This window comes from Manis javanica, chromosome 11, assembly GCF_040802235.1.
Source record: "Manis javanica isolate MJ-LG chromosome 11, MJ_LKY, whole genome shotgun sequence".
Lineage (NCBI taxonomy): Eukaryota > Metazoa > Chordata > Mammalia > Pholidota > Manidae > Manis > Manis javanica.
Genome location: NC_133166.1, coordinates 91,576,216 through 91,594,909, shown reverse-complemented (window position 1 = coordinate 91,594,909; position 18,694 = coordinate 91,576,216). Strand labels below are relative to the sequence as shown.

General features: G+C 38.3%; 1 protein-coding gene across 4 annotated transcripts in view; it reads right to left on the bottom strand.

Annotated features, from left to right (window-relative positions):
* Positions 1-18,694, bottom strand: part of RGL1 (ral guanine nucleotide dissociation stimulator like 1) — a 234,359-nt gene that overhangs the window by 133,651 nt on the left and 82,014 nt on the right. The window lies entirely within an intron of this gene.

Below are 18,694 nucleotides of genomic sequence, written 5' to 3'. Positions count from 1 at the left end.
CTTTTGTTTATAATACACATGAAGGCTTTCTATTGGCCAAAACCCACCTCAATGGTTTTCATTATGAAACAAGGTTGTCAACATTTATCTGAGTAAAATATCTACTGGTATTGACCTAGATACAAATCCTGTAATAAGCATGGCTTTAACAATACTTTCTACCTGATAGTGATTCCCAGATTACCAGTCTTGGGGTACGCACAGAATTTTCCTCTCGTCACTCACCATCCAATCACTCACGGTCAGGGCAGAAGAGGGCAGGTTAGCAACATTGTAAGCCTTGTTGGATAATTTCTAAATGCTGAAGCTTCTTCAGGAAGTGGACTTTCCCCTAGCATAGGTTACTTCGGCTAGTTATAGCACAGGGATAATGAGGCCAAGGTCATGAGCTTATTTACCCGAAGGGACAATTAGCTTTGATCTGCTCCATGGCCACACCTTACATGCCTCAACCCAAACAGCTGTTTGAAAAATGGATGCCCTTGATGACTAGGGGACTGGTCCAAAGTAAAACAGATGTATTAGTTCAAATGCTCCTGCAAAAATGACACAAAGTACATTAAAAATATTAAAATTACAAGTGTGGTAAGGGTTCCAATGAGTTCAGGAGTAATGAAATCAAACAGATCTAAAAGATCTAAAAGACAATGATCTAAACAGATCTAAAAGATCTGTACAACTGCTAGACGGGTCTTCAGACAGAAAGCAGCTATATGTTCAGAGACAGCTCATTTCTTCTTAAGAAGAAGGCTGTTCATACTAAGTATGAATCCATTTTTCCACCAAAATAATTCTTCAGAGAAAATTATTTCATTTAGCATATAAACAAGGCTCTACATGCTGTTTATAGATATTCCCCAAGGGAGAAGACTGGAATCAAGATGAGTCCTATCAAATTCCATGCTCTTTATATCTCACTAAGTATTTTTATACAAAAATTCAACTGAATGAACATTTTAGTCACTATTTGATCTAAACATTTTTCATGCTGATTAGATACTTTTGCTTCTGCAAACTGATAGTTCTTCAAATTTCCCCAGTTCTTCCCTCACAAGCATGTCCTTTATCCACATACTGCATAACGTACCTCCTCTTTTTTCAGTTGGGTCACATATCCCAACACTGATGCTTTCCCACCATTCATAACAAGAAACAAATTTACAGACCGTCTTGCCTCACACTTCGTCTATCTCCTGGTTTTTGAAGTTTCTAACAAAACCTGCAAACATAATCAATATCTGAAACATCACATGCACCAGTATCTGAAGCACATATAAAGACCTAGAGTTACCCTTAGGGACTATCTCACACACTCACTTTAGTCCATTTAATTTTGGGGGCTATCTAGCCCACTCACCTTGACTTAGAATTGCCTTGCGGGCCAACTTACAAAGCTTAAAATCTGAGCACATCTGCAACTATAGATTCTCTGATCTTGAGATAATGAAAGTTTGCAATACTACAAACAAGAATCACAATTTTTAATCCCTGATCCCAGAAAATGGGCAGCTACACTTTTCCCTTATTGGTATGCACCTGTCCTCTGGGGGAGAAGGGAGTCTCGTTTTCTTTGTTCCTTCTAGCCACCTACAGCTGTCTCCTTAAAGACTGAGAAAAGAGTCTATGGGAGGCTGCCGGATCCACCAGTGTCAGGTGCACAATTCTCCCTGCATGCTGGGACAGGACCTTCGGTTATGGACACTGCCCCACCCATCACTGCTCATTTGTCTGCAGAGGAGCCCTGCAGCTAGATCAGGGAGACATCTCATTCTCCGGAGGTTGAACCTGTTTGGGTAATGATCTGAGAAAGAACGTCTCTACTCGGCAAGACGTATGCTGCCTATGTATATCTTGATCCAAAAACTGCCAGGTGTGGTTGAACCATGGATGACTTAGATCAAGTCAGGCTGAGGACAGAGACTCTGAGATGTGGAATCCATGCTCTTTTTCCATCCTATGTTTTCTGTTCTTTCGAACTTCTCTCAAGAACCTCTCCCAGTTCTCCATGGGCTGTCAGCTACCCGACCTTTCCTCTGTTTATCCCCTTTATGGGATACATAGTATATAAAATAAAGTTCCCCCAAATCCCTCCAAACCATGAAGGATTATATATGAATATCATTTTACATAACAAAACTGTACATAATATATAGTTTCCCCCTTACTCCTTGTTTATGAGGTCACTAGGAAAACCCCTACTATTTTAATGTCTTCCTTCCCCTATTTATCTTTGATTCCCCCTTCTCCCTCCCTGGCTTTTCCCTTCTTCTCTATCCTATAGTTCAGAGCCCCTTTTCTTCTTTACTGTCTAATTCTAAACAAAGCCTCTGCCAATAACCCTGAGCCACTCTGCAGCACGCTGATTTGCACCAGCTGTGCCTTATGGTGGTTAACCTGCACTTATAACAGGGTCTCCTTAGATCTTCCTCTGAGAATAAGATTCCACACAGACATCTAAAAGTCATAACCAGTGGGGTGGAAACTGAGCCAAGAATGAATAGATCTTGCTTTGAACTACTGAACACATTAAACACACACACACACACACACACACACACACACACACACACACCACCACCACCACCACCACCACCACCACCACCACCACCACCACCACCACCACCACCACCACCACCACTCCCCCCCAGTAGGAAAGAAAAATACTACCCAGAGTTGTAGCTTAAAGATTTTCTTGGTCACATACAACAAACTATAAGGATAATATGCCCCTTCAAACATCCCACTTCCAAATATATTATTAATTTTGTCACTATTAATGGGAGAAAGAGGCAGGCAGGGCAGGGAGTGAACAAAGGGAAGACTGTCGTCATGAAGAACTCAAGTGACAATAAAAAGTAAACTCCCATGTTAAAAGAGCGCAGCCAGGAACTTTATCATGCAACGAGAGTTTGCAAAGCTTAGAGTATTTGAGAATCTTACAAAATTGTAAAAAACTAATGCATGGAGCAACAGTTAAGAATTACAGTATAATGATGTTATTCTACAACTTTGGGCAAATCACAACCTTAGATCATCAGTTTTCCTATCGACTCCCTCCCTGAGGAGTCACTAGCAAGGTCGCCAGATGGTTTGTGTACACTGAATTGTCTGGCCCACTTATTTTCCATTAGGAAACCATGTGTAATGGTCCTGCGTTTAAACCTGATCAGATTTGTGAATGACTGTCACTAGGATGTAATCATCCTTCTTCAACTCTGCCCCAGAGCGACCGTGTTCCACCTTCTAAAGACCAAGCTCCATTCACCCTAGCTCCATAATGGACAAACGCCATTGGTTTTGTTAAAAGAAGAGTCTCCCAGATTGTAAAATTATTTATTAGTTTCAAAGACTCTGGCTAACCTCAAGATCAGAGATACAAACATGATTCATCTGATGCAAAAGTACATCAGCAGTCTAAGAAAAATATGATGAAATTACTTTCTATTACAAAGCTCATCTCTTTACAAGTTAGGCTCCCAAAGATGAGCTTCAAGTCCATTTCTCTGTAAGTCCAGGAGGACATTTAACAAGCCATGGCTAAGAATTTCCTGTTGATGGCAGGCAACAATGGTGTCCTTTGGACTGAAACAGCTTCAATCCATCTATGAAAGTTTGTAAGTTGAAAATGTGTAGGAGACAGAACTTCTGTACTTACTTTATTCACTTGAAGTAGTTAGAGTGAGTTTCTGTCCACTAAAAATAGCGGAGACTTTACTTCAGGCTCCCCAGAAAACCCAGCATCCCATCAAACTCCAAGCACTGAATTATCAGCTCCTGGGCACCAACCACATTGGTACAAAAATGGAGACCCCAGCAACAGTGGTCGACAGGGGTCTTGATGTTTTGGTGGACAAACTCTCATCAGGAGGCACAAAGCTTACATGGCCCTTCATGACCAGACCCCTGCCCAATTTCAAGGCTTTTCTCCATCTACACTATCTACTTTGGACACTGTTTTTCATCCACATTCAGCTACTCTTCATTCCCATCCCCATGAGCCTCTATGCCTTTGCACATGCTTTCCCTCTGCTGTGCACAGGACTGCCCTCCCCACTCCCGTCTCTTGGGTGTGAACCTCCATTCTCCACATTGCATTTTATACATCACTTACTCTCACACATTATTAATTACTCTTTGCTTTTCTTAACTTCCCAAGTTGAAGTAAAATGTACCTCATACATGATTATATATGTTTTTTTCTGACAACCTTGTATTTCCTTTTAATTGCCCTGATCACATGTATGATGCTGTGGGGTAAATGGAAGTTTTCACCCAGAATGTCCAGAATTTCCCACCTGACCTTAGTCCATTTATATTCCAATAGGTGTTTACCACAGCAGAGCCTCTGATTGATCTGGGGCAAGGGGTGGAAAGAAAACTGCCATTCTCTCCTCCCCTCCATTCCTGGTACTAATTGGTCTGGTGCCAGTCAGTCACCACAGCCCTGCCATGGAGTTCCTGCCAGAAGGGGCGGGCATGGGCGGGGGAGAGAGTGATCCTCGGCAGGAGAAGATGGACGGAGCCAGAGCCGGGCTTGGCTAGCAAACTACAGCAAGCTGTGAGCAATAAAAACTCCTTCTCCCAACCTGCCCTTCCCCTTGTTCTTCGGTTTCTGCGAATTCATAGCGAACTCACCGCGAACTCACCCTGGGGCAGGAACACCCTTCCCCCTAGAGCTACAGATGCCTTTGAAAAATACATATCTGTATTCCCCACTGGTGTGTAAGCTCCACAGGCAGGCGTTAGATCAGTTCTGTTCATAATAGTTACTCAACAAATATTTATCAAGTAAATGACCTCAATTCACTTTTCTGTATTTACTAAGGTAGGAATTAATTTATTTTAGATGTTTTATTCATTTCATGATACCTGTCATTAATTATATTTAACTCTTCTGTTCTGACAGGTTTAATTTTTAGAATTACAAAAAATGCAGAGAAACCCATATATAACCATGTGCATATTACCACCATTTGCAACTGACAAATGTTAACAGTTTTGCATATTACTTCATCTACTCAAGACTATTTTCAAAGGATCAAAATTCAAATGATTTTTTGACCAATCCTGAGTTAACTTAGAGAGGAAAATGAAAACAATATTATTAAGCACTTGCTACGTGCCAATCATTATCCTAGATGGTTCATATACAGTGTATATTCAACCTTCCCAAAAGAATATTATCTACACTTTATACATGAAGAAACAGGTTTAGATGATTACCACCAAAGGTAATACATCAAGTAAATATCACTACCATGTTCAAACCAAATTCTATCTATCCAAAATCTATAGGGTTTTCCCCTTTGTTGTCCAGATCCTCAAATCCTATCATGTCTGAAAGGAACTTGCTCTTTTTGAGCCAGAGAATGTACTATCACATATATTATTCATCCATTCATTTAAGAAATCAATTAAATGCCTACTATAGATCGTGTGCTATTATCTCATAAAAGTACAGAAAATTAAGTTAACCAGGGTACTACATTCACAAGCATTCTGGTTAATTCAGCTAACAAATAAGAAATTAAGTGGTCAAATAATGTCATGGAAGTTTCTCCACTGCAAAAGAAACGTGCAACCATTAAGGCAGTGAGAAAATAGCATTAAAAGGCTGAATAGGCTCCCCATTGGTTAAGGATGACAAACGGCAAGCCACATGCAGACTACATGGTCCATGAAAGTTTCTCCCAGTCCTACAATAACTATAATGTCATGGTTATGGGGTGACAAGACATTCTGAGGGGACCAGATATTTCAGAGACCTATTTAAAAATTGGCTGTCACTTAGGATTTCTACAGTGTCCTCTATTTTTCTTTTCACAATTTAAAAAAGAGAAACACAGAGATGAATAATTTGGCTCCTTTCTCTGAATATCTTCTCAGCTCTCGGTTCAAATTTTTACGGTTGGATAAAGGTCGGCACCTCGGGTTGTACAGTGCAGTTCTGGTACACTTATGCCTCTGCATCTTTTCTGGGGGTCCCTGCCTCCCTTCAGAGTAGATGACACCTTGTTCCCTGTCCCAGAGGGGTTACTTGTCCTTGCATGCCTGCTTTGTATCGAGGGGTTTGCTACATTGCTTCCAATAAGTCCTGAGTGTCTGGGAATCACTCACTTTCTTTGGACAGTATTGTCAGCATTTTGGACTTCTTTTATTAAGTTATACTACTTCCGGACTCCCATTAGAATCCACTGTCTTGCTTTCCCAGATCTATTGCCCTCAATTATTCCTTTAAAATAACTTCTCCTCCCACTCTGATAGAGCATGATTGTTCCATCACAATGTTTCAAGTCTCTTTGCCATTTTTAGCTTCCTTGATCAACATTTTTACTTTGAAACAATTCAGAATTGTTCTTGCACTGGATCCATCCTACTTAAAATGAACATTTTTGAAGCAAAAAGGAGTTCATTTATAAGCATGATTTGACCATAAGGGTAAACAAGAGTAGGTGGAGAGGGTATTTTGCTTACTGTGAACTCTTTCCATCAGGCTATTATTGTCACTGTGTTTTTGCTATATACACATATTGTTGAGCTCGCAGAAATCCAGCAAAATTGTAATGGTTCCTATTACTGACAAGTATAAGCCCCAAAATGAAACATATGATTCTGGGCCTAAGGTCTGCCCTTTTACGATATCAGACAAACACCCCTGACCCCCAGAAATTCTGTCACTTGGGTGCTTTTCTTAGGGTGAGCATCAACATGTGAGATAATTGTTTATCTGTCCCATTCCTTTGTTCATTAATTCACTCAACAAGCATATCTCAATAGTGTAGATGTAACTTTGAATAAGACAGATGCAGTTCCTCATGCTAGGAGCTTAACGTATACTAGAAAGAATATGAAATAAGTGATTCCTATGTAATGTGATAAATGTACATAAAAGAAATGCAGAGTTCTAAAATAAAAAAATGACAAGGCCACACAACATGGTCTGCAAAGATCACAGAAAATTCCTGAAGTCTAAAGGATAAGGAGGAGTTTGGTAACAGGGAGGGAAGGGCATTCTAAACAGAGTACAGCATGATGTGCAAAGGCACTGGGCTACCTATACTGAAGTGTAATGTTTTAAAGAATGCTAATCCTTTCCTATCTGTGATGCTCCCTCCCCCAAATCTCTACATGTCTGAAGTTTCCTGAGATTCCTAGACCTGAGTTTCTCATCAAGCAAAGCAGGTGAATTTCTCAGATGCCAGGTCATAGAGGAAGAGTTTATAGTGGGGAGAGGCACAACTTCTCCCAAGGACTCTCCATTTGTAATCCAAGGATAAATGTAAATAATGTCATCTGTTCCTCACATTTGCCCCCTTAAAGGAGAGATAACTCTGAAGGAAGTCCACTTCCTTTCCCTTTCATGAGGACTATTCCAGCTATAAGAGCTTCTCCCCACATTCTCTGCCTCTTTATTGCCTCATGCCAAGCTTATCCTGACATAACAGCACTTTCAAAGGAATAAAAACAGATGCTGATACTCTATGCTGATGGACTCGAAGAATTAATATTATAAAAATGTCTTTACTACCCAAAGCAATATACAGATTCAATGCAATCAACACATTTTCCAATTTTCACAGAACTAGAACAAATAATTCTAAAATGTGTATGGAACCATGAAAGACCCTGAATAGCCAAAACAATCTTGAGAAAAATGAACAAAGCTAGAGGTACCATGCTTCCTGGTTTCAGACTATACTACAAAGCTATAGTAATCAAACAGTATAGCACTGGCATAAAAAGAAACACATAGATCAATTGAACAGGTTAGAGAGCCTAGAAATAAGCCCACACATAGAAAGTCAACTGATTTACAACAAAGAAGGCAAGAATATACAATGGGGAAAAGACAGTTTCTTTAATAGTGTTGGGAAAACTGGACAGCTACATGTAAAAGAATGAAACTGAACCACTATCTCTTACCATACACAAAAGTTAAATGAAAATGAATTAAAGACTTGAATGTAAGACCTGAAACTATAAACTCCTAGAAGAAAACATAGGTGGTAAGCTCCTTGACATCTGATCTTTGCAATGTTTTCTTGGATCTAACTCCAGTGGCAAGGGCAACAAAAGCAAAAATAAATGGCACTACATCAAACTAAAGAGCATCTGTACAACGATGGAAACTAAACAAAATGAAAAGGCAATGAACTGAATGGGAGAAGATATTTGCAGATCCTATATCCAATAAAGGGTTAATATCAAAAATACATTTAGAAACTCATACAACCTAGTTACCAAAACACAATCTGATTAAAAAATGGGCAGACGATCTGAATAAATACTTTTCCAAAGAAGACACATACTGATGGCCAACAAGCACATGAAAAGACATTCATTCAATATAATTTATTATCAGAGAAATTTAAATCAAAAGCACAATGAGATATCACCTTACAACTGTCAAAATGCCTATTATGAAAAAGATTAGAAACAAGTGTTGGCAAGGTGGAGAAAAGGGAACCATCAGACACCACTGGTGGGCATATAAACGGGTGCAGTCACTGTGGAAAACAGTATGAAGGCTAAAATTAAAAATATAGCTACCCTATGATCCAGCAATTCCACTACTGGGTATCTACCCAAAGAAAATGAAAACACTAATTTGGAAAGCTACACACCCTCTATGTTCACTGCAACGTTACTTACAATAGCCAAGATATTGAAACAACCTAAGTGTCCACTGATGGATGAATGGATAAAGATGATGTGGTGTATGTATGTGTGTGTGTGTACACACACACACACACACACACACACGTATATACACATATATATATTATATAATATATATTAAATGGAATACTATTCAGCCATAAAAAAGAAGGAAGCACTACCATTTCTAACAACATGGATGGATCTTGAAGGTATCATGCTAATTGAAATAAGTCAGAAAAAGACAAGTACCATATGATTTCACTTATACATGGCATTTTAAAAACAAAACAAGCAAAACAAAACCCAGACTCATAGGTATAGAAAAAAGATTGGTGGTTGCCAACAGGGTCAGGGGTGGTTGGGAGAGACAAAATGGTTGAAGGGGATTAAGAAGTACAAACTTCCAGTTATAAAATAAACATGACATGGGGATGTAATGTACAGCATAGGAATATAATCAATAATATTGTATTAACTTGGCAACAGATGGTAACTAAAATTACTGTGGTGACTATTTCACAATGTGTACAAAGATGAAGTTGCTATGTTGTACACCTGAAATTAATATAAAACTGTATGTCAATTATACATCAATAAATTAAAAGAGAGAGATACTTAGGGTTTACAGTGAATGTGTTTGGAAAACAGACACATTGGGCTGAAACAGATCTGCTTTGCAAACATTTTCTTGGAGACCTAAGACCCCATGAATGCAAGCCCATGAATGAGTGACTTTCAGGTGTTTCCCTCCCTCCTTCCTTTCTTCCCTCCCTCCCTCCCTTCCTTCCTTCTTCCCTTTTCCTAATTAACCTGAGTTACCTTTATTCTCTGTACCAAACTGCAAAGAAATGTTCACTTCTAATATGGTGAAGGCAGGCTTCATGCTAGGTCTGGAAGCCAAACAAAGCAGACTAAATTGGCTGTAAATGTCTAAGATTTTTACAGGAGAAGTTCTCTACATAAGAATTCTGTCTTATTTTACCCTCTTGGAGGCGTCCACCTTTTCCCATTCAAATGGTCCCCTAAGCAATCTGAATCAGCAGCCAGGATAACACAAGGTCTGGAACCAGCCTGTCTGCTCTGGTTCATGAATACTGTCCCTGAAGAGCACACTGCTGATTGAAGTGTCACCCCTCCTCACACACAGGGGAGAGAAGTTGTAGCACTAAGTAGTTTTTGAAACACCCCATCTGGCCAGTCCCCAAAATCATGCGTGTATATATATATATATAACACAATGCAGTTTCATCAGGGCTAATTATCTTCCTCCTTGGAAGATCACCTGTCGGAACCTTAGTGAGGACAGTCTCACTGGAGTCAGGCAGGTGTGTCTACTAGTTCAAATTCCAGTCATTTAAAAATACAGAAAGAATCCCAGCGTGTGGGGACTTCCAGAATGTGAGGGAAGTCTTGAATACAGACAGCATGGATCAAAAGCAACTGATATGCTGTTGGGCCAATATGCTGTAACATTTTGTACCCTTCCCTGCTCACAATACATTCAATTAGAATAAAGTCTACATCTATTGCTTACCATGTAGGAGGCACAGTTCTAAGCGCTTTATATATGATAACTAATCAGCTCTTACAACAACCCTATTAGTATACTCTTCTTACAGAGAAGGAAATGGAAGAACAGAAACGTTAAGAAATTGATAAGGTCACACAGCAAATCTGGCTCCAGAGTCACACTCTTAATCCATCTGTATATTTTCTGTATTCAATAAATATTTATTAAGTACATACTATGTTCCAAACACTGCAAATAATATTGAACATATGCAGATGAATATGACAGAGGCCTCGCCCTTGAGGAGCTTATAGTCTAGTTTGGAAGACACCAGTATATGAACATACAAGCACCATTCACGTGGTATCTTATGACATAGATAAGTGGAGTTATTAGAACCACACAGTAGGATCACTAACCCTGACCAGAAGGGTCTAGGATGTCCTCCTTGAAGAGATGATACTTGAGCACCTTCTAACACCAACACTGAAATGTAAAAATAATGAAAGTTTTGACATCCAGAGTATCTGCCTTTTGTCTAGACTATACAACCTATTGAAAATGTCATGGCATAACTCAAATGGTCTCACACTGGGCAACCTGGGCCTCTGGCAATAAGAGCTGAAGGATAAAAGTAAGAAGATATAAACTGAGTAGCCTGGAGCTGGAGAGACTTCCCTGATAACATGTGTGTGCCCCATGGTGACAGCAGACTTTGGGAAGCAGTGTTTCAAAGGCATAGGAAAACTCGGATGTGATGCTGGCAGGCTTTAACATCCAAGGAAGTAACAGGAGTTCAGGGAATAGGCAAACGTATCCAGGTTCCAAGCAACCAGATTATTCAGTCAATAGCTTGGGGTATGTGCAGCGGAGCTCAGTTGTACAGAAAAGAGAGCTCAAAGAACTTAATAGCATTTTAGGGCTCCATTTCAGTAAGATGGAGGTCAGGGCGGGTGCAGTTCTCCATGAGACACTGCAATACTATGTGGGAGAACTGATTAGGAAGCCCAGTCATACAACACTATGAGGGATGGAAGCAAGTTGGGACCCAGTGAACACTGTTTGTCTGTTGTGAACAATGTTTGTTCACAACAGACGTTGCAGAGCCAAGCTCTAGGAGAGCAAGATTGGTACCATTTGTTAAGCTGTGATTGCTGTCCTGGCCAGGATTAGTTGAAGTCTAGGCACAGAAACCAGATGTAGAATCAGACTGATTTAAACAATGTTGGTAGACAGCTTCATAAGGAGTTAAGAGTATAAAATGAAGAAACACAATCCTGAGTATGAATCTTACTCTGCCACTTACCAGCTATGTATCTTTTGAGCACATGTCTTAACCCCTAATCTTCAAAATCTGTATGAAGAATGTACCTATGGCTGTAACAAATATATTGATGAATATGAAAGTGCCAAGTATATACAGCTCTTGACACAGAGTTGTGTTCAGTAAACAATATTTTCCCTCCCTTAGAGATAGATCTGAACTGAACATTATTCAGTCTCAAAATTCTATTTCTCACTACTGACGATATGTCTACTTTAGTCATGAGTAAAAATACATCAAAGCACTTTTATATATTAATAACTTCCTAGGCAGGACATTTCTATCCATTTGCCTCATATTAAAATTTGCGGCACAGAGAAAAAGAAATTCATTCAGAATCACAAAGAAGAAACTTAGCTCTGTCATCAAACCACAGTCTTTAGGTCCAGCAGGGAACTGGCTCTTCAAAGAGTAGTACAATGCACTCCCACTGCTTGTCCAAATTGTCATCCAGTTTTAAAAACATTCTCTGTCTCCCTGTCCCTCAGTATGACTTAATCCTGAAAGCATGAGTGATGAACACATTACGATTTCCTCCTCCAAAAATGTAATGTTGAAATGTGGGGCCCCATTTCTGAGCTGGATAGAGAGGAAGAGGTCATATGCTCAGTCTTCTTACAGGCATTCACTAGTTTAATTTCACACAGAGAACATCTCTGTTTCATAGACACAGAGAACATTGCTTATCCTGGCAGGCTTCTATCAAATGTTAAAACATTGAGTGGATAAGTTCAGTGCATGGTGGATGACTCAATGCAAATTCAATCAACGATGACAAAAAAAATTCACCACTTAGTGCTTATCCAGTGGTGAATGAAATCAATCACCTTTGCGATTAAGGTTACCAGAGATGGCAAAATTTTTATTTATATTATAATTTAGAGAAACAGCATATTACTATGAAATCATAATCATATAATTACTATGAAAATGATTCTTCAGTCAATAATCAGCTATTTTTTTCAAACTGAGTCCAGCAGTGTGCTAGAGCTTTGGGGTCTACAAGTGAAGTAGAGTTAAAACGAATGGACATGTCAAGTCTAGCTTGAGAGAGAGGATTCCCATCATGAAAAAGGACCAGCCCGAAGAATGCCCAGCAGTGATGACGCAGAGTAGAGAGAGGAAGAGATCGAAGTGGGCTAGAGTGATTTTGAAGTGTTCTAGGCCATCCTTCTCATGTCTGACAGCACAGCATTTCTAAAAAGCAAACCTGACTGTATCACTACCCCCACCTGAAACCCTTCACTGACTCCCCAAGGCCCACAGGACAAGCTCTGCGTTTCTGAGTGAGGCACATAAGACTTTTCATTGTTTGGCCCCTCTCAGCTTTAACTCTTGTCATTCCTCTTCTGTTGCAGAAGCTCCAAACTGCAGGATGTCCTCTCTAACACTTCTCTTCACAGTTTTCCCCCTTCCAGGAATATCTCTCTGACTTTCCCTCTAGAATTCCATTTGCTGGGTTAACTTCTACTTTCCCTTTAAGAATGAACTTAAGTATTACCTCACCGGGAAGCTTTCTGACCCTAACACCCACACCTATGTAAGCATATCATCCTCATGCCAGGCTATGGCTCATGCTCTAAGCTCTCAAATACCTGTGGAAATATTTATTGCAGCACTTACCACAGTGTATTGCAATTATTGATTTATTTAACTCTGTTCCCTCACCAAATTGCCCATTTTTAAAGACCAACTTTATTAAGGCATGATTGCATATAACAAAATGCCCATTTTAAATGTACAGTTCAATTAGTTTTGACAAATATGAACACCCATGTAACTACCGGGACAGTCAAAGGACAGAACATTTTCATCACCATAAAAACACGTCCAATATCATCACTGCTCCTTTGCTCATTTTTAAAACTAAGAGATACTGAGATATTATAGACATTTACTTCTCATATTTGACCATTCTATAAAGGTTTCATTATTTTCTAGTATATACAGGTATTATTTATAATTTTAAAAATTGAATAGTTACATCTTAAATATTTAGAATAATTAAAAACTAATCATGACCCTGAAGATAAAATAACATTTTAACTTCAAATATATTTGACAGACTGATTTGTGCCTGTGCAAAAGTTGTAAATGATTATAAGAAGTAAGTTCTAACTATTCATATGTAAGAAGGTATTTAATTAAATGGGGCCAAAAATAATAATAAAGATTCAATATTATCTGGATGACACTTTCTGACAAGTGAAAGGATTTTTAAAAATAAGTTTTAAAAGCACATTTTTAAGACACTTATTTAAATAACTCACAGAGTGTAAGGCTTATATTTCTAGCAATAGGATAGACTGAATACCCTAACTCTCCCAGTAAGAGCAATTAAAAAATGCTTGATAAAATAAACTAAAATACTTTTAAAATTGATAGGCTGACAAGAAATTAAGAACTCGCAAAAAGCCAAAACCAGTATGAAAGCAGAGCCCACAGAGATAAGCACCGACATCAGCTTCATTTAGAGGGCATTGTCAAAACAGGGAGTCATAAGCTTTGCTTTTTGTGATGCCAAAACTGCCTACCAAAATTCTATTTGAGCTTCCCCTTCCATAGCATTGAGTTGTCACTAGTGAGTGGCTGCCCAGCCAGAGATTACATTTCCCCCCCTCACCTTCCTCACATCTGTGTGGGGAAATGGGACTAGTTTTCAGTGATAGAATGTAGGGATATGACACATGCTACTTCTGGTCCAAGAGGGCTAAGAACTGGGTGTGTCTTCTTCAACCTCTTCTTTTTACTAATTGCAAGCTGAACACAGAAGATTCCCAGGTCCCAGAGGATGGCAGAGCTACAAGAAGGAAGCAGTCTGAGTCCCTGAATCACCACATGGGAAAAAGCTGCATTCTCATCAGAAACACCTAAATTAGACTATTATGTGATTGGGAAATAAACCTGTATTATGTTAAGCCACTTAAGTTTTTGGCTATGGTTGTTACAGCATTAGTGCTACTCTATAGTTTTTATTACTTTAGAGGGTACAGGGAATAGATAAAGTCCAGGGCTGGCTCAAGAAACAGAATCTACAGGGAATCCCTGCTGCACAAAACTGGAACCCCAAAATGTTATTCCCTTAGCATTAAGGTGAACTATGAATGAAATGCCCTCCATGACAATACAAGGAAGTTGTTTATATTTAATGTGGTGCTGAATAAAAGAGGAAGGAGGGGGAGTCATTTCCCACTTAGAATTAATTACCACAAGCATACCCATCCATAGGTTTCCAGCCTTTATTCACATTGAGTGGTCCAAAAAACCTCAAGTTAAGAATATACTTTAAAGTGACTTTCAGCTGGTAGTACTGCCAAAAGTAAATATAAATTCTCCCTGGAGAAAACCCCCTTTACTCCAAGAAAAATGAACCCACAGTCAAAAATCATAACATTCACAAAGAAAAAAAATACCATGTGTAAGAGCCAACAGAAATAATAGATAGTAGAATAAGACTCGTAGCTATTAGAATTGCCAACTCAGAATATAAAACCATTATATTTAATTATATTCAATATTGTTGAGAAACCCTCCTCCATGAGTCTCTTGTTCTTGCACATCTTGCTTTGTATCCCTAAAGATCAAGGCCCTGGCTGATCTTTACCCAGTTTTTCAGGCTTCTGTTTGCAGCAGATAACCTTAAAGGGTAAGGTAATGTCTCCCACTAGGAGAAAGTCCAGGCTTACTTACTGTCCACTATAAATTGTCATGTTTGCCAAGATCAATGCTCCTCTCCTGTATAGGTAGCTGTCTAGGCCCATCTGTGTAACTCCTATAGGAACCAGGACATAGGGAGCCAAAACAAGCATGTTGACACTCTGGCTACTGCTTCTTCTGTGAATAATAAAGTCTGTTGTCTCTGAGACAAAGCCTCATGTCTTCTTTCAGCATCTACACAGTTGTGGCAAGCTAACTTTCAGATAGCATAAAATCTCATAACCTTCACAGTTCTTGACAAATAGTCTTAAAAAATAAAAATATGACTAGGAGGCAAGGAACTGAAAAATGACTAGAAGATTTTAAAAGAACAAAACACAGCTTCTAGAAGCATAAAGTACAGTAATTTAAAACTCAGAGGTTGAGTTAAAGGACAGACTGGATACAATTGAAGAGAGAATTAATGAATTGGAAGATAGATCTAAAATTAAACAGAATACAACACACAGAGAGGGGGAAAAAGATAGTAAATCTTAAAAAGAGGTTAAGGGACATGAACAAAAAACAAGAAAAACGAACATAGATATTGTTGGAGTTACAGAAGGAAAATGAAGCAAAGGCAATTATTTGTAAAGAAAATTATGGAGATCTTTCCAGACTGATGCAAAACATTAACCCACATATTTGGGAAGCCCTATGAATTCTAAGAGGTTAAATAAAAAGAAGACCACACCTACACATGGAGCATGGAGGAATGAACCTGTAAAACAGCAAAAGTGTAGAGAAGATCTAAATTGCTACAGAGAAAAGACTTCATATTCAGAGGGGAAAAAATTAGACTTTCAACTAGTTTACAATAGAAACAATAGCAGGCAGAGGACATGGAATATTTTCAATGCACTGAGAAACAGTAATCTAAAATCTATAGCCATCTAAACTATTATTCTAAGAGTGAACTCAAAATAAAGGCACCTTTAGACCAAAAAAAGAAAAGAAGAAAAGAGACTTTTGCTACATTTAAACCCTCAGAGAAGTAAATTCTAAAGGGCAAAGAAAAATTATCTAAGATGGAGGTGAGATATAAAAAGAATTGATGAGCAAAGAATGATATTCTATTTTATACCAATTAGATTGGAGAAGTTAAGAAACATGACAAATCCAAAATTTGGCAAGGACGTGGAACATGGGAAACTTTATGCACTGCTGATAGGAGCATAAACTGATACCACTTTGGACACAGTATGACAGTAACTTGCGAGAGAGAACTTGAACATACCTACCTCAAAAATTCACCTAACAGGTATTAGTCAAAAAAGACTCTAACGCATGGGGCGTTTGTACACAGGAGCACAAGGCATGTATAAGTATGTCCATAGTAGCATTGTTTGGAATGGTTAAAAACTGTAAATAATTGAAATGTCCATCAACATAACCATGAATAAATAAATCACATAATGGCATATTATTCAACATGAAAATTAATGAATTGCTACTATGTATATTAAAGTGGATGAATCTTAAAAATCTTAGAAACATGTTGAGTGAAAGAAGCAGGTTGCCAAGGAAATCAGCTATGTATCCTGTATGTAAGACTCTATCACTAGTTTATATAACTAAAAAATATTGGTGGGGGATACATATATATGCAATTAAACTTCTAGAAAGACAAAGAATGATTAAACAGTTTTTTTCAAGAAAGTAGTTACTTTTGCAGTGAAAGAAATCAAGGGGATAGAATGTGGAAGAGTCCACATATGGATTCAACCAACTGGAAAAGTTCTAGTTTTTAAGTTGGTTGTGAACTCACAAGTGTTTGTTTTAATATTATGATTTATAACATACATGTGTATTATTTTGTAGGCATTAACTATTATAATATAAAGAAATTCACACTCAGCAAAAAAAAAAAGAAAAAGACTCAAAGGGACTTCCTTAACCTTAGCAGGAAAATCTTACAGCAAAAGGGTATAGGATTAAATATTGGTGAAATATTGAGGGTGAAATGTGGAAGCATGATGTAAAGTCAAGAATTTGACAAGATATTTGCTAAATATCACAAAGATTTTGATACTCCTAAAATTAATTAACAAACTTACTGCAATCCCAATTAAATTCCCAGCAGTCTTTTTTCTTCATATTTGCAGAGTTTAACAAGCTCGTCCTAAATTCATATTGAAAATCTAAGTTCCAAAAATAGTCAAGACAATTCTGAAGAGCAGTAATGAAGTGGTGGGTGATGCTCTATCAGATATCCAAAGACACATCCCAGATATTTAAAGCTGGAATAGTGAAGGGTGCCTCCCATCAGCAAAGAGAGTACATAAAGAAACATGATACTGAGAGAGAGCATTATAAACTAAACAAGAAATGGTGGACACTTAGAAATAGTACAAGGATAATTGCATTTCCATATGGAAAAATTCATGTTAAAACAACAGGGCTCAAAATCAATTGTTTTGATTGATCCAAAACAATCAGATTGGCCAGTATTTAAAGGTGTGGCAATATCAGTAACTGGTGAGGATGTACAGCAGAGAGAATTCTCATATGCCACTAGTGGCGATATAAATGTATATCCTCATGGGGGAGACCAATCTAGTAATAACTAGTAAAATGGAAGGTTTTCATATTTTATCATCCAGCATGCCACTTCTAGGTGTCTGTGCTAAAGAAATGTGTTACACATTTCACTGCCTGGTATTGAAAAAATGAAAAATAAATCAATAAGATAAGAGATAAATACATTTGACTCTATTAATCAATGGAATATAAGGAGTGGTTAAAATGAAAAACCAGAGCTATATGTATCAACATGAAAAACAGAATAGAGAGAAAAATGGTAAGTTAAAAAAAAGCAAGTTGTAGAAGTAGCTATACAGTGTAAAGCTTATACAAAATTTTAAAAAATATAAACCAATGCTGTTTATTGGATATGTAGATAACACATATGTAGCATAGACACTGAAATGGCATAAGAATGATAAATGCCAAATGCAGGATAGCGATGACCTTTGGGGAAGGAGGGAAGGGAACAGAACTGGGTGGCACTGGCAGGACTAGGGCAAAGCAAGCAAGGCACCTAGGGTGCAAAGCATAAGGGCGCATTAAATCTCAAGTTTGGGCAAGCACAGGACACAAACCTAAGAGTGAGTGTTTCCTTAAATTTTGTGCCCTCAACACCTCACTTATCTGGCCCTACTTTTGGCCTTGTTAGGTAGACTATACAAAGAGCTCAACTATTCTCTGTGGAGTTTTATTCCTTTAAAAAAAAGTCTGTTGTGCAAGTATCCCTGTAGAGAGGGTTTACATTTGCTTTGACTGAATTTCACATGTTTAGGACATTAGTTGTTATGTTACTTTCTTGAACTGGAATCATCACAACATGTGGAGAATAGAGCTTTGGACTCCCAGTGCAAGTGCTGTGAGGACTTGGTATAATGATTTCTCGTGGAAGATTCGTTTTCTCTTTGCAGAATAACCAAGAGAAAGAAACGCAACTAAGCTTGGCAGAGAGCCCCTCTCTCCCCTGGCTTTTGCATCTT